This window comes from Protopterus annectens, chromosome 5.part0, assembly GCF_019279795.1.
Source record: "Protopterus annectens isolate FY-2018-M chromosome 5.part0, PAN1.0, whole genome shotgun sequence".
NCBI classification, from domain to species: Eukaryota; Metazoa; Chordata; order Ceratodontiformes; family Protopteridae; genus Protopterus; species Protopterus annectens.
In genome coordinates, this window is record NC_056735.1 from 204,547,528 (window position 1) to 204,564,693 (window position 17,166).

The following is a 17,166-nucleotide window of genomic DNA, read 5'->3' on the forward strand; positions in this document are numbered from 1 at the left end:
CAGGGTGAATGAACAGGTTATCCATTTTAATCAACTGTATTTATGAGACAAGAGGAATAGGCAATTGCAAATTTGCAAATATAAATGCATAAGAAGGATATATGTCAATTTTTATTTTCAAACATTATGCAACCAAAACATATGAAGCAAAATGAGGTGAAATCCCAAACAGTCATGCCATGTAATCTCACTATTGAAAACAGCAAGTTCCAATAAAAAGTCTGCAGAGTTACAAAATAGCACTCTTTGAAATGGTTTTATGGCAAAACTTTGACTTTGTTGTGACTAATAATCCAAATAGTGATCATAATAGAATGAAATCACTCAAATAGAAATTGCATCCATAGTGAACACCGGCAAAAGCACTACTTAAATACAGACTTCTGAAGTAACACCATCTCATGGAAAGAAGAAAGTCCTAGGACACAGCAACCTCGATCGCGTGAGGAAATATCCAGTATTTGCACAGTAATGATCATTCATATGGGATTGATCATTAGTGTGTCCAATAGAAAGATATTACAACAGTAACTTTGTAACCAGTACCTTCAATACAGTTAATAGTAAATGGAAATGTGTATTTACCATAGTTATAACAGAAATAAAAGGGAAACATATAATATTTGTAGGAATTTGATATCCTTACCTTATAGATGTGATGCTATAGCTGTGAGAAACATTACTGAAAAATAATTGTAAATTAACAGCAAGTAGTAATGATATGGCAGTTGGTGAGGCACCACACTTAGTGCCAGACTCAGAAAGTTACATTAGGATGTGCTCATTGAATATATCCCGCAGTAACTATTTCCAGTTCAGGGATAGCCCTACCGTAGTGTTGCAGCATGAAGTGTGGCACCATTGTGAGATGTCTCTATAACCTACTGCAATGGTCTATGCTAATTAGCACGTGGTCTCCCCTAGTAAAATTTGTGGCTGTGTAAGGTGCATCAACCACACATGTTAATGAATATAGTCAAAAGCTCATTTTTACCCATTGCATTAGTGCCAGGGAATTTAACTGGCAGATAGTCTTGAGGGTGTGTGCATCTATGTATATGTTTGGCTTATGAATGGAGCAAGGAAAGTGTGTGTGTGTGTGTGTGTGTGTGTGTGTGTGTGTGTGTGTGTGTGTGTGTGTGTGTGTGTGTGTGTGTGTGTGTGTGTGTTTGTAAGTGCGTGTGTGTGCACAGGTGGATAGGTAAGTGTATCACTGAGTGCGATCGGGTTAGAGGCTGCCTGTGTGTTGCGGGGGTTTGGGCTGTCATATCAACTCCGCACTCTTCTAGACTAATGAGCAAATTCTGTGACATTGCAGGGTGGGGAAAACTAGACACCAGGGATAATCTTCAGATTGTGCCTGAAAGGCACTTGATTAAAAAAAAAAGAAGAAAGTATTGTAGAATGAAAAATGTGATTTGGTGGAAACACTATTCACCAGAGATGATCATTAGATTGTGCCTTAAAAGCACTTGAACAAAAAACTAGAAAAACATGTTACAGCATGAAAAACATGGACTGTGAAGAAAACTAGACACAAAGATAATTTTCAGATTATGCCATAAAGGCACTTAAAAGAGCACTGCCACTAGACAACAGGTACAGGTACTCCTACATATTACCTCAAAGTCCATAGAAATACAAAAATATAAATTAAACAGTGGGGAAAGTTTCAAAGCTGCACCCTTTACACAGAGAGAAGCTTGCAAACTAGATGCCTCAAACCTCAATACTAACTGAAAAGATAGTGTAGCACAGTATTTTTTACACAGTGAGAAATCTAAAACTCTAATGTCCGGAATCATTCACTGTTTCCAAAGGTCCATGAGTTATGAGGAACTGGGCAGTATCAGAGGCAACAACAGAAGCATTCTGTAAAATCATGGATGGTGGCAAGGATAAGGATGTGTCCTTGTTGGCGGGAGGCTTCAGGACAAAGCTGGGAGAAACACTAGGAACACTTTCTACACTATTAGGTGTACTCATTTACAAAGTTAATAGAGCAATAGGTGTAGCATAATGATGCATTTTAGTAACAAAACAAAGCCTATTGTCTGACATAAATGATTGTAAGGATCTGTGATTTATGATGGCAGGGGCAAAAACAAAAGAAGGGACGTTGGGGATGTTCTTTTATCTTACAGCCATTTATGAGCATGAGCATGTGTGTGTGCATGTGTGTGCATGTGCGTGTGCATGTGTGTGCATGTGCACACGCGTGCACATGCTTGTGTGTGGGACAGTGAATGGGGGTACCCATGCCAATGTGATGCATGGACTGTCATTAACTGTCACAGCAAAGTGATGACTTGCATCAGTGGTAGTTAAGAACAATTCGGAGACGTAAATTAGCTGATAATGAGGCTTTTACTCACTGCAGCCAATTTGTCTCTAAATCTCATTTTTCTGCATCATGTAAATGGTCCTTTTAGCTACAGATCTTTCTCCTGCAGTGAGGTTCTTTCTGAATCCCCAGGTTAGTTTAGAAAGTGAGCAAAAAAATGTAACTTTTGGAAACAAAAAGGAAGAACAAGAAAGGCATTTACTAATTTTGGCAATTTTTGACATGCTGTTATTAAAACAATGTAAATATCTGCAGCGTGTTATGAAGAAAATATATCTTGTGTCTGGATACTGTAACTTTAATAACAAAATAGTAATCCATACAGCTACTTGTCAGCAATGTCAGCCTTTTTTCTATACAGTTAAAACCAACAGAAACTCTGTGTGTTTAAAGTCTGTCAGTTAGTGTACAGAATTAAGTCCCTAATCTATAAATAAGCTGTGTCCACTACCTAAGAAATAGGTCGTAGTTCTTCAATCATCATTTGTATAATTTATGACAGTTAGCAAGTGTTTTAATCTGACAGTGTCCTGGAGTCACCTCTGAAAATGGGACATTTCTTTCCAGTGGAGTTAACAAGTGTCTAAAAAAAAGGTAAAAAAAAAATCCTATGAATGATTGACACAATCCTTTTTAAACCAGGTTCTCAGTCAATGACAATGGATTGAGAATACAGTTTAGCAGCCAGCTTCACTAAAAAAATAGTTTCTTCAAAGAGATATGTTTTCTTGCTCCTACAAAAAATGTATTTATATATACTTACTCCAGGAAATTCCCAGTACAGAGGAAAGTAGGCTCCCACAAATAACAGTCTTGCAGTAACAATACAACAATGCAATCTATGAGCCATAACACATTCAAAGACCTGTGAGTGAACAGTGGGAACCTAATCAAATGGCCAGTGATCACTGTAGGGAAGCCATATTTATAAGTGTATTTTTGCCATAAATAGGTAAAAACAGAAACTGCATTATGCAAGCATTCTGTTGAATGCATTGGTGGATTTTTTTTATTTTATGTATTAGAAACTCTTTAGGTTTCTGTTAGAAGTGGGGATTTAAAATGCACTATTATCTGTGTGTGTGTGTGTGTGTGTGTGTGTGTGTGTGTGTGTGTGTGTGTGTAATCTATGGAGTACTGTTGGGATGTTTTTCTTTAACATTTATTGGCATTTTATGCAGTCACATTTTCCCTCCATTTTTATTAGTTTCTCTTTTGTATTTTTCATTTAAGTTTTTGTATAGTTTCATAAAATGATAATTTTAATATAATCATACTCTTTGTATTGACATCTCTGCACATTTTCAGAGTTCTGCATTATTGCCTTCAACCAGAGGCATATTAAAATGGGGCAGAGGATGTACTCCAGCCAGGTGCAAACATTACAAGGGGTGTACAATTAAAAAGAAAATAATAAAATATTTAGTACTTACATATTATCGCAACCACATTTCGGGCGTCAAGGAATTTGTCATGTTGGTGCAAAACGATGTCTGGTAACCTAAGAAGGGGAGTGTAAACTCTTCGCTACTATTGTGTCTGAGTGGTTTTGACATATGAAGAGGAATAACATGAAAAATTCCTCTTTCTGGGGAGCATCTGTTCCTGACCTATACATAGGAGTGGTGCTTCGCAGTCGTCGTTAATGTTAGAAGTCATGAAAGTCAATGCTTTCCCCACAAGACAGCCGGCTCCTTTTAAACACTTTTAGGTGTACACTGTGTCATCAATGATTGTCAATTTTGGGGGATATCTGTGTGAATCACTCAGCAGTTATAGCACATGTTGCCAGTACTGTGACTGGTTGAGATTAGCAGAACTGTCTGTGTGAAGTGGGATAATGTCTGACACCACTGGCACAGGAGTTCCACTAGTGAGAAAGGGAGCAGTCAGTGAGGGATGCATCACTGTCCCATTAGATAGTACTCGTTAGAGGCACTTGTGTTTGGCCATGAACACTTAGATGGTATGCTCCTGACTAACTTGCCTTTGCTGAGCTTGTGCTTAGGAATGCAGGAATTGCAATGCATTGTAGCACTGTGCAGGTCACGGATGAAATGAGACCCCCCCCCCCCGCCAGGATCCGAAAAATTGACCGTTGTTTTTCTTCAGGCCCCATACCAAACTGTGACCGATTACTACATACTTGCTCACACACCCCTTTCAAGGTTAAGAAAAATGTTTTGGCAGAAACACTTCCATTTCAGCCACTTTGTAAATGTAGTTGCGATAATACTTAAGTATCAAATATTTTTAATCAAATACTTTCCCCCTTTAAGGGAAATGGCAACACCCATCTTAAATGGTCATCTGAGACATCCTGCATGCCTCCCACCATGCCTGTGTCTTCTTGCTTAGGCACCTCCCCTGTGATTGGTTGCACAGGTAGAAGGGCTCCCTGTGACTGGCTGCACAGTTAGGAGGGCACAGTGATCTGGTGTGATACAGAGAGAGAGAGAGACTGAGCTGCAGAAATAAACAACTATTCTGTGAATTAAATAGGGCAAACCACTGAAGAAGCTATTGGGGGAAATGTTTCATTTAAATGTAATTTTGTTCTTGTGTATACACAGATAGACTACTGATGGTGATGTTGGGAGAAATTATGCTTTCTGGTGCTTGTGCATACATGAATGGACTGCAAACTGGTTCATTGGGGAAATGATTAATTTTGATGCTTGTGCATAAATGGATGAACTGCTGAAGGGGTCATTGATGGAAATATTTCATTCTGGTGCTTATTAATACTTGGAGATGACTGCTGAAGGAATGTTTGGGGGAAATATTTCATTTTGGTGTCATTTGAGTGCTTATGCATACATGGACAAACTATTGAAGGGATCTTTGCGGGGAAATGATTCATTTTGTTGTCATTTGAGTGCCTGTGCATACATGGATAAACTGATGAAGGAGTTGTTGGGGAGAAATATTTTATTTATTTATTTTATTTATTTTACATTTGTTAACCAGGTTGTGTCCAACTAGGGAAGTAGCCCGTTTTCAGAGGACACCCGGGGAGAAAAGCTCCATAACAATAATACAAAAAATATTACAAAATTTATTACAAAGATTTAGAAAGAATATACAAAAAGTTTAACAGCTGCCTACAATCACAATTTACAAGAAGAGAATGTTAAACAGAAAACATTACATTTCCTAAGCCTTACTACAGACAGTAATATGAAACTCATTAGATACATAACTAAAATAATCCATTGTGGTATTTTCATTTGGTAGAAGTAAGACAAGGAGAAAGACAGCAGAAAATAATCATTTGATTGATGGCATGAGAAACTAGCCAGGAGTATTACAGGAGCATAGCCATTGTTGAGAATAAGTCCTTCTGGTGTCCTTTGAGTGCTTGTGCATACATGGACTGCTTGTGCATACATGGACAAATTACTGAAGGAATCGTTGGGGGAAATGTTTCATTTTGATGTCAGCAAAATGTTTGTATATACATGGACAAACTACTGAAGAGACCGCCAGGACATTTTGAGAAAGAGAACAACGCAGCTTCACTGTTTGATAGGCAGCAATGCAGCAATGCAGCAAAGCCAAGCATAATTTTAATGTATATTCTTGACTTTTTTTAAAACGAGGATTCAGTAAATCCTTCCACTATGACTCATTGAAGATTAAACCCCTGATGATCTGGCTTACTGAAATTTAAGTGTTTTTGTGGTGGAGGGGCAGGCTTTAATCTCCCCTGCATCCCAATATTGGGGCGAGCGTCCCACACTTTCCAGATTTATATTATTAGCATCTTCTTGGTCAGTGAAAAAAAAGTAATATATGTCTCTCTCGCTTATGAAAGCAGTGTCAGAGGGGCATACCTCTTAGCATAAGAAATCTGGACAAAGCCTAAAATATCAGGATCAAAAGCCCAAAAAAAGCCCCAAAATAGGGACAGCTTTTAAATATTGCTTTTATAAAGTTTAAACTTAGAAACTTTATTTATTTATTTATTTATTTTACATTTGTTTGAAAGTTGCTAGAATAACAGGAATTGAGGGAAATGAAGTCTGAAAGACAAATGCATGTCAATCCTCATTGATTTGCCAGAAAACCATAAAGATTATGAGTGAAAATGTATTTATTATTTATTTCTTTACTTGACATTTATTAACCCGGTTACTCTGACTGGGCACGATAGCCCTTTTTCAGCAGAGATCCGAGGAGAAAAAATCCAGACAAAAAAACGTATAAGCAATACAAAAAAGTTTAAAATGTACAAAAATATATAAGGAAAATGTGGACATTGTGCAAAAATGTGGACAGTTGAGCAGTATGGTCAAGGGCCAGGGCTACTTATGCAGTACGTGTTGCTTAATACTCTGAAAGTCTGTTTCGAAATTAAAATTAATTAAAGATATTCTTCGATCAACTATGAGCCAAGCTAGATTGACAAATCTGGCTATGCTGTCTATTGAGCATGAATATACAAAGATGATAGATTTTTGGCAAAGTCATACATAAATTTGCAAAAGTTAAGGCTCCAAAAAAGAAATTGTAATGTTTTGGTGGGCATTTAGAAAGAAGTACAACACAACTAAACTGCAGTTAATATTGCAGTGAAGACAGAGCAACACAGCCCATTGGAGATTGGATAAGGATATGTCCTGACATAGTGTGGTCATACCAAGAATAGTGCTGCATAATGAAACCACACATCCTCAGAAATGATAATCACTGCACACTAGTGACCTGACCCTGACATGCATTATCATGCGACCCATGGATATCTACATGCAGGTGTCATTCACATGTGCATTGAAACACTCCATTATTGCCAGATGGGCATAAGTAGGAGGACATACAAATGCTCCACAGAGAGTGCCAACTGATTTTATAATATAAAAGTTAAAGAAATGGGGTATTAGGACATGTGGAAATATCAAGCAGATGAAAAGGCAAAATGAAAATTAGATGTTAGGAAGAGTGTGTTAGGTGGGGGTAGGAATAATTTTTTCTTTCTTTTTTTATTAAAGAAAGATGGAATGGAAAGGTAATATGAGAAGGTGAAGGAAAGTAAAGGGATGGAAAAAGATCCAAGTAAAAGAATACAGAATGTAAACAAAGACTGACAGTGAATGTAGTGACACATAAGAGGGAGAAACAATGTAGAAACCCAGACTGATAAAGGGTGGACAACCTGGGATGGAGAAGATTGGACTACAAGCAGGGATGGGGAGAGACAAAGAAGAGCACATTAATGGGGATAAGATGCAGTGATGAAAACCTTCTAAGCCAGTCCAGTTGGGAATCCACCCAGAAGTCAGTCATCTCCATGACATTCTGGATGAGCTCCATCGTTGGTGGCCCAATGGTCAGAGCTAACCAGCTATGCATTTCTACCATCCACATGGGAAGTCAATTCAAGGTACCAGTGTGAGCATCGAGCATCCAGTCCACCCAGGTCCTTATCAATCACTGAACCTTATGCCATTTCACCAAATATTCCCCCCACTGTGCCACTCTGTGATGAAGAACCTGCATCACCCACTAAAAGAAAAGGCAAAAGATGCCACTAGTGAGCCCTGCAGGTCATCTTCCCCTGGGTGAGCTTCATCACCTTGCAAATTAACAAGTCTAGTAACCCAATAGTGGCACAGTAACCTGTGCAATACAATGAGGCTGCAACCTAACATCTGTCTTCTTCAAGGGTGATCCCACAGAAAATGAAAATACAGGAAGAAAAACAAAACAACAAAGCAACATAATAAAAAGTAAGGGAAAATGAAAAAGAAAGACATAAATGCAAAAAGTCATTGATATACAGTATGATTTATTCAAACAGGACCTGGAATGGAGAAAAACAAACCGCCTAAGTAATATATTACAATGGAGTACTAAATATTAAACATACTATAGCACTAGTAAACCACTCCATTTATAAGTGACACAGTTGTATAACAACAAGAAGAAAAAACATGTATAAATCCAAGGAACAACTAATCAACCGATACATATTAAAATGTAAGAAAAAAAAAACAGAAATACAATTGCTTTTTGCATTGGCGTGTGGTTTATTGCAGTAAAGAGTTAACGTCATAGGCATGCATTAATAAACTACACTTAGTTAGCCCACTGCCTGCATTGTTTGCCCTTCATCATCTGGCAGGCTATCCTGTTTTGCTTGATCTCCAGATGTGCTAGAAAATGTAAAACAAGCAATAAAGAGCACAGTATATCACTTGACAGCAGAAAGCAGTTACAGGTATAGGTATCATGCCTACTGTACAGTTATACTGCTCATAATAATTTTTTGGTTCCCTCTCCAGAACATCTTCTTCCCATTGATGGAGAAGGGCTGGGTGGTGCCTCTTCAGGTCACAATAATTGTGGCAGAACTGCTCTTCAGAGCTGGTGATCCCAGTGGTATCACTATCCTCCAGCAAGTTTGTGTCAAGCACTCAATTCATTTATATTTATTTATTTATTTGTTTGACATTTGTTGACCGGGAAAGTCCGACTGAGTCAAAAACTCATTTTCAGCAGATGCCCAGGGAGAAAGGCTCCATAAAGCATAAAAATGAAAATACAAATAAAACAGAAAATAGAAAAACATCATACAAAGATGAAAAACAATTATGGAACAATAAGAACATTTTACAAAATTGATATACTGAGATCATAACATTCAAAGGAAGTGGAAGCCGTGCTGAATAGCTACAATCATTTATTATATGAAGCGCTTTTCGTTCAGTTACAATCCTTGAACTTCTTCAGATACAATGCTATTAAATTAATGCCACTTAAATAGTAAATCAAATACATCAGCTGATATCTTGCATTACTTATTTAAAGGCATATACTTCCAATTCCATTAAAAAAAATTTATATATATAAAATGTTAAAAAAATGTTAAAGCATTTTTTAAAAACCTACTTTTTGATCATAATATGTACACAAAAGCTTAAAATAGATATAAGTATAAATACTTCAAGACTGACTATATAATTTCAGCAGCAGCTTATTTTCAAACTAATTCTATATAATAATTCAAGCAATACATATATTACATAGGTGCGTGACAATTATAAGCTATAGAATTATTCACATATGTCCAATTTATATATACTTATACACACAAAGTAGTTGGGTACTGTACCAAAGTCCAGCTTACGAAACCAATCCAAAAGTAGATCAAAAAACGTCGCTGGACACTACTATTCCTTTAAAACGTTTATTCAGTAACAACAGTCATTCAGTAAAAACAAAAGGATGAGCGCTTTTGGGACAATTCCCTTCCTCAGATAAATTTCACAATAAAACAATGCCCTTTTTTAAAAACCATCACAACCAATGAAATTCAGTGAAAGACCCGCCTACACTTCAGAATAGGCTCCACCACCAGAAATAGCATTGGTGGAAGAATTATTAAATATTGTGCTATCACAAAACTATATTTACTTTAAAAATAATTTTTACTATAAAAAAAGGAGTGGCCATGGGGTCTCTGTACGGTTCCAGTTTCGCTAATCTAGTTATGAATTATTGGGAACGTTCTTTTGTATTTAATAATGATGAAATTAATGCACAGATGGTGTATTTCACATGATTTTTGGATGACATATTTATATTACTCAAGGGGGACAAAGAACAAGCAAAATATTTAGTTGAATATTTTAATCAGACCACAGAATTCCTCGAATTTACATATAACTTTGATGAGAAAGAAATACCATTTTAGATGTATTATTAGTTAAAAATAACACTGACAAAAGGTATGAAGCAAAAATTTATAGAAAACCCTCTTATTCAAATACATTTCTTCATTTTTCGAACGCCCATCCCTTCCACCAAAAGAAGTCGGTGGTAAAAGGGAAACTTGTGAGGGTGGCACGAATGATCTCAAAGGAGGAGGAATTTAATACTGAATGTCAGTTATTAAGACAAATGTTTATTAAAAGAGCATATCCTAGTGGCTTTTTAGACAAGATTATAAATGAAGTAGTAAGAAAGAGATCTAGTGGAATATATAAACCTATTCTTGGTAATGGTAGAGTGGAAAACACTAGTATGGTATTAAGTAACTCTTGTACCTTAGAAATCTTAGAGGAGTCAACATCGAATAATAAGTGAATTTCTGATACATCATATCTGACTTCTAATTTTGTAGTCACATTTAATGTGGACTTTTATCATATAATAAATATTGTGTGTAATAATTGGAATATTATCACACAAGATAAGGAGTTATTGGAAAACCTGGGGACTACCCCAAAATTCACTACAAGAAGGGACAAAAATTGAAGACTTTTTTTGAATACATACAAAATACAGGTATTAACAGTAAAGGTATGCAACAATGTAGCTCTTGTCCATATTGTAAATATATTCTGGTTGGAACATCAATATCTATTAACAAAAAAGTATTGTCAAGTAAAGGGAAATATAATTGCAATTCACAAATGGTTGTTTACCTTGCCAAGGGCCAATATTGTCCTTGTTATTATATTGGCAAGACAATATGTAGATTAAGAGACAGAATATATGATCATATATATATAGTATTAATAAACTTAATCAAGATAGTGCATTAGCCAAACATATTCAAGAATACCCTAACCATGAATTCAAATTCCGGATATTAGATCAGGTGGTAATGAATATGAGGGGGGGACCATTGGAAATAGAGCTTGAGAGACTGGAATTGATATGGCAAATCCATTTATATGCATATAATAGCCCCGGATTAAACGATATGTGTTCCATAATGCCTATATTAAAAATTAAAAGTTTATGTAAATAAACATACACATAGGGGCCTAATTAACTGATGTGTGTATAAGTATATATAAATTGGACATATGTGAGTAATTCTGTAGCTTATAATTGTCACTCACCTATGTAATATATGTATTGCTTGAATTATTATATAGAATTAGTTTGAAAATAAGCTGCTGCTGAAATTATATAGTCAATCTTGAAGTAAATTATATAGTCAGTCTTGAAGTATTTATACTTATATTTATTTTAAGCTTTCGTGTACATATTCTGATCAAAAAGTAGGCTTTTAAAAAATGCTTTAACATTTTTTAACATTTTATATATATAATTTTTTTTAATGGAATTGGAAGTGTATGCCTTTAAATAAGTAATGCAAAATATCAGCTGATGTATTTGATTTACTATTTAAGTGGCATTAATTTAATAGCATTGTATCTGAAGAAGTTCAAGGATCATAACTGAACGAAAAGCGCTTCATATAATAAAGGATTGTAGCTATTCAGCACGGCTGCCACGATTGTTTTTTGGTTTTGTAGTCGTCAATTTGTTTTTTGTAATTCAAAGGAAGTGGAGCTTACATATTATGGGTGGTTTTGCTGGCATATTACAGTAGAAAATTCTCTCAGCAATGCATATTTCAGTCCAAGAGTAAATGAATAAAGGTTACTACAGGGAGGTCTTTTGGTTACAGTTTTATAAACAGGCTGATAAGAGTGCAAATATAATGAAGTTTGTACAATTAAGAAAGGAGTCTATATGGGGGTTTAGGTAGACTATAGGCAGATCTTAGGAAGACAAGGAGAGATTAAAAGAATGTAAAGGTTAGGGTAAATACATTAATAAGATTAGTGGCAACTTTGTAAAAAAAAAAGGGGGGAGGGCGAGGGCTAGGTTGAAAGTTACAGGGGTTGCTTAGTTGCTATGGAACCGGGGTAGATGTTAGTGTCTTGCATATGGTTTTCTAGTGAGAATTTTGTATTCTTATGGTCAGTAATTGGCCTGCTGCTGCTTGGTAAGGCATTCCAGAGTTTTGCTACAGTGCAGGAATATAGTCATTGACCAGCTTTTGTTGACTGGTCTGTGCAGGGTTACTAGTTGTTTGTCTTCAGATCGGAGATTTCTGGTAGTTGTTTAGGTTTGGAGGAGTTAGTTGAGAGCTGGGCAGTTATAAGGTTTGTATATAACTTTGTGTAACATATTAAGTTGCAGTTGGTCTAGTAGGAGAGGGAGTTTTAACCTTTTGAGGGTTTTGACAGCAGTACAGTGTTGTGTGCTGTGTGTTGCTTTAATAGCAAATTTTGCAATTTTATTGAAGCATGATTCCAGTTTATTTTTTAAGTTAATCAGAATGTTTAACTGGGAGCACCATAGAGAAAAGTGAGAAGCAGATAAGTAGAAGCTAGGGTGGTATTGGTGGTTAGGCTCATAAAGTTTTTGTGCTAATATAGCATTCCTAGTTTGTAGTGTCAAAGGAGAGCTTATTGTCTGTGGCAACTCCTAGTAGTTTGGATTGGGTAATAACTTCTAGCTGAGTATTGTTTAAAGAAGTGACTTTGAAGTTGGTTGAGATATTATCAGGTGTGAAAAGGAGAAGTTTTGTTTTATTAGGGTTCAGCAGGAGCTGTGCCTTGTTTCGTCAGGTCTCGATGGAAGTAAAGGCAGTTTGGGTTAGGTGTTGAAGGTATTTTATGTTGCTGGAGGAGGAGATGATGGCCGAATCACTGTATAAGAGAACTTTGGTTGGAGGCAGTGTGAAGGTTGCTAACAAAGATATTGAAGAGTAATGCTCAGAGAATGGGCCTCTGTGGTACTCCAGTGCTGTTTTGTAGATAGTTTGAGAGGGTTCCCTGCCATTTTACACACTGTTACCTGTCAGTGAGGTAACTGCAGAACCATAACTGAGAATTAAGGGAGAGACTGAGGTTAGAGAGTTTATTTATTTTATTATTTATTTTATTTTTTTATTTTACATTTGTTGACCGGGCTAGTCTAACTGGATACATGTCCATTTTCAGTAGAGGCCCAGGGATAAAAGCTCCAAGACACATACAAAATACAATATAGAAGGAAATAACATTAAAGATACATATAAAATACAATATAGTAAGTAGTAGTAGTTAGAATAAAAAAAAGTTTTGTTTTTTTTTGTAGTATAGAGTTGTAGTAGTATAGGGTGAAACAATAAGTAAGAAGGTCAAACAGAAAAACTAACTGGTTAAAAACCAAAAAGAAAAATCTAGCAAGCTAGGCTTTCCACTGTGTGATACCTTAAACCTCATGTATTAGAGGTAACATGGGATATATGCAAACTACTCTTTAAGGACATCAGGTGTTTTAGCTAAATGGCAATTCTGAATGCCCACAACTTTTTCTTGTAAGTCTATTAATGGACAATTTCAGGCAAAAAAAAGTGAAACCCCACTAACTGAGGGCATGCATGTTTCTGCCTTCGTATAGCATCATCAGCACAGCATAAGTGGAACGTTTGGCTAACATTTGGAAACACAGGGCTGTCATACCCAACTGATATCCATAAAAATTAGGGTGATTGCAAAATATCCCAACTAAAACAATAAGTAAAAAGGTCACACAGAAAAATGAATTGGTTAAAAACCAAAAAGAAGAATCTAGCAAAGCTAGACTTTCCACTGTGTGATACCTTAAACCTCTTGTATTAGAGGCAACATGGGATATATGTAAACTACCCCTTAAGGACATCAGGTGGTTCCTCTAAATGGCAATTCTGAATGTCCATCTCCAGGATTCAATAAGCTGTTTTTTTTCTGTGCAGGAATAGTGTAGCAGCTCCTGCATGAAATATGGCAGCCGAGTAATCCAGTAAACAAGGCTGGGAGCATGCACAAGCCTGCTAGCAATATTCTTGCACGAACACCACTGAATTATGCTAATTACATCATTTGATGGTGAAAACCATGCAAATGAGGTGAATTAGTGATTCAGTAAGCAGGCAGGCATCTGTGCAAGAACAGTGTGAGGTGCAGAAATGTATTTGGTTACTAACCGAGTGCATTTCTGCAAAAATCAAAATGGAGGCATGACAGCTCAAAGTAAAGCATGTATGATAATCAGTAAGCATGCCAATGGCCAAAAATATGGCCATTGGCATGGAAAAGAGTTGCAAAATTATAAAAAAAAATCAAAGTTTTTTTTTGGCCAATTTCGTCCTTTTAAGCATAGGGCAGCAGCGAGCAAACAGGATTGTGCCGAAAATAAAAAAACGTGAAAAGACAATTTTAAGTCAAATATGCATGCTGCCATTATAGTCTATGGCATGCAGATTCAAAACAATAACAGATAACACTGGTTGCTAAGGAGGAATGCTGTGGTGTAGTGGTGTAACCAGGGACTAAGGCAGTGGGGTATGCAAATGAGCAAATTTTACTGAATCACTAAATGGGAAACCATTCTTTGGCTGGACCTAATCGTGTAGGAGCTATAAGGCAATGGTGTAAGCAGAAGAAGCAGCTGACATGAAAAGGGGGTGTGTCATGCTTGGTGTAAGCACATTGGAGCTCTACGGCTCCCATTTCAGCATAGCTATGCACAGATAAACAAGGCGGTGTGTCTGAGGCTGTTCTAACTTATTCCATGAAATGAAGAGCGTGCTCACTTACAGGGGAGGGCCATTTCTACTACAAAGTGTTTATTTTAGCTAAATGGGTTTGCATGGTGTGCACTGGGTCTAAAACAAAAAAAAAAAAATAGCAGGACTGTTTAAATTTGGGCACCGGGTTTGGCTTAAAAGCTGGAAATGGGAAGGGAAAAAAAGGGAAATAGCAGAATACAAGCAATCAAGTACAAATAAAATAGCAAGCAGGTGGAATGTATTATAGCCAGCCAATCATACAGGCATCATCTGCAGCACAACAGTATAAACTGTACAAACACCTTTCGATCTGTTTTTTCCCACAAATTTTGCACCATTGGTGAACACACTTGAGGGAATTTTAACAGACAAAATGCTAGGGGCTGCTGTCACTTTGATGCATCAGTATGTGCTAGAGGCTGAGGGTGGTGAGGAGGATAATGCTGACAATCACCCCAAACTGAGGAGGAGGAGAAGAATGTTCAGACCCAGAGTAACTGACCAGGGGCTACATGATCTGGAGATAGTTGAGTGTAACTCAACGAGCTGTGCTGGTGTCACCTCAGAGCCACAGCCAACAGAGTGGAACCCCTCCCAGTGGATACCAAGGTATGTATAACCTTATGAATGTTAGCTACAGGTACTTTCCAAAGACCTACTGGGAACATTATGGGGGTCTCACAGGCATCTGCATCCAGGGTACTCCACCAGTTCCTGGATGCCATGCTACCACATGTCAGTGAGCACATTTACTTCCCCAACACCCGTGAAGAGTGGACCAGCAATCTGTGCCTCTTCCACTATGTAGCAGACTACCCGGAGGTACTGGGTGCCAAAGACTGCACACACATAGGTTCATAAATTCATAGGTAGGTACTAGGCTATCTGCCTGAGGGCATTTATAAGCCTAGCCAGAGTGTGTCAGCTTGCACCGCCCCATTGATTAATTAACTGAGCCTCTGTCGAAAAGAGCCAATGAAGTGATCCCGGGGGTGTATTTTCTGTTACCCATCCACTCGTCAAGGTTTCTCTTGAAGAGTGTTAGTAAGGGGCTCTGCCTAATGTAGTCATCCACATCAAAGCACCACCCAGTGAACAGGGTAGGGATTACATAAATCACAAGGGCTTCCACTCCATCAACTGCCAGGTCGTGTGCAATGTATATGGCATTATCCTGAATGTGTGTGCTGGCAGCCCTGGAAACTGTCATGACTCCCACATCTGGCAACCCTCACAGCTCTATAAGGGATTTATCAGGGGGGATATCCCATATGGCCATCTGGTGGGGGATGCTAGCTATGCACTGGAGCTGTGTATGATGACACCCATCAAAAATGCACAAACACACACACACACACACACACACACACACACACACACACACACACACACACACACACTCAGGAATGCCATAATGAGGCACATGCACAAACCAGGATCATTATAGAGCATGTGTTCAGGATGCTCAAGTCACGGTTCTGCTGCCTTGACATATCTGGCAGAGCCTTGCAGTACTCTCCAGCCACATGTGCACACATGTTCATAGTATGTGCCATGCTATACAATATGATCCTGTGGAAACAGCTGCAGCAGGAACAGCATGGGGAAGGGCCACACAGTCCCCCACCATTGCCACAGGCACAGAGGGACTCGGGAGGAATCCCCTGAGCCAGCTCCTGTAGGCAGATGGAGGCATGCCCAGTATGCCCTGACCTTGGCAAAGAGGCAACGCACAGCACACATACTAACACTGTAGGCACCCAGGGACTGGCACCTCTCTCTAAACCAAACACACAGTAAAATGGATAACACACATCACACTACCTGTAACTTACCATGTATAGGCAGTGTACTGTATGCATCTGACATAGACAGCCCTCAAGCGCCGTCCACACAACTGCCGCAGGCACAAGGTAAGTCAGTCTTCTTAACAATAAATGAATGTATTATTATGTTCTGGTAGCATATCTATGGTATTTCTGTATGAATGCAAGGGAATGGGGTGGCCTACTGGGATAGCAGCAGACAACTGACAGCTATGTGGGACATCAGGAAATGTTTGCCCAATACTGGCCTCCCCACAACTATGCAGTAGTACCCAATGTGACAAATCACACTGCAGTATATGTGGGGGCCAACTAACTGGGGGGGTCATAGGTCACAGGCATGGATGTCAGTGTAGGGGGTCCCATACTCACCCCTCAGCCTCAACCAGCAAGTCAGTTGCAGAAAACCATAAAGAAATGTCTGGTGAAGGCCCACAAATGGCGACAATGATGACATACCCCCCTACAGACTTACACAATGATAACACAGCAGGTCTTGCAGTTACAGTAAGTCTCTGAAGGGTAAGACGTCTGAAACTCAAATGTATGCCATTTCAATCTGACCTGTGGTCTTTAGTGATATGCCTCTAGTCCCAAGACAGGGCACAGTGGTATGCTAAATGGAACTAAAATGTAAAGCAAATATCAGCACA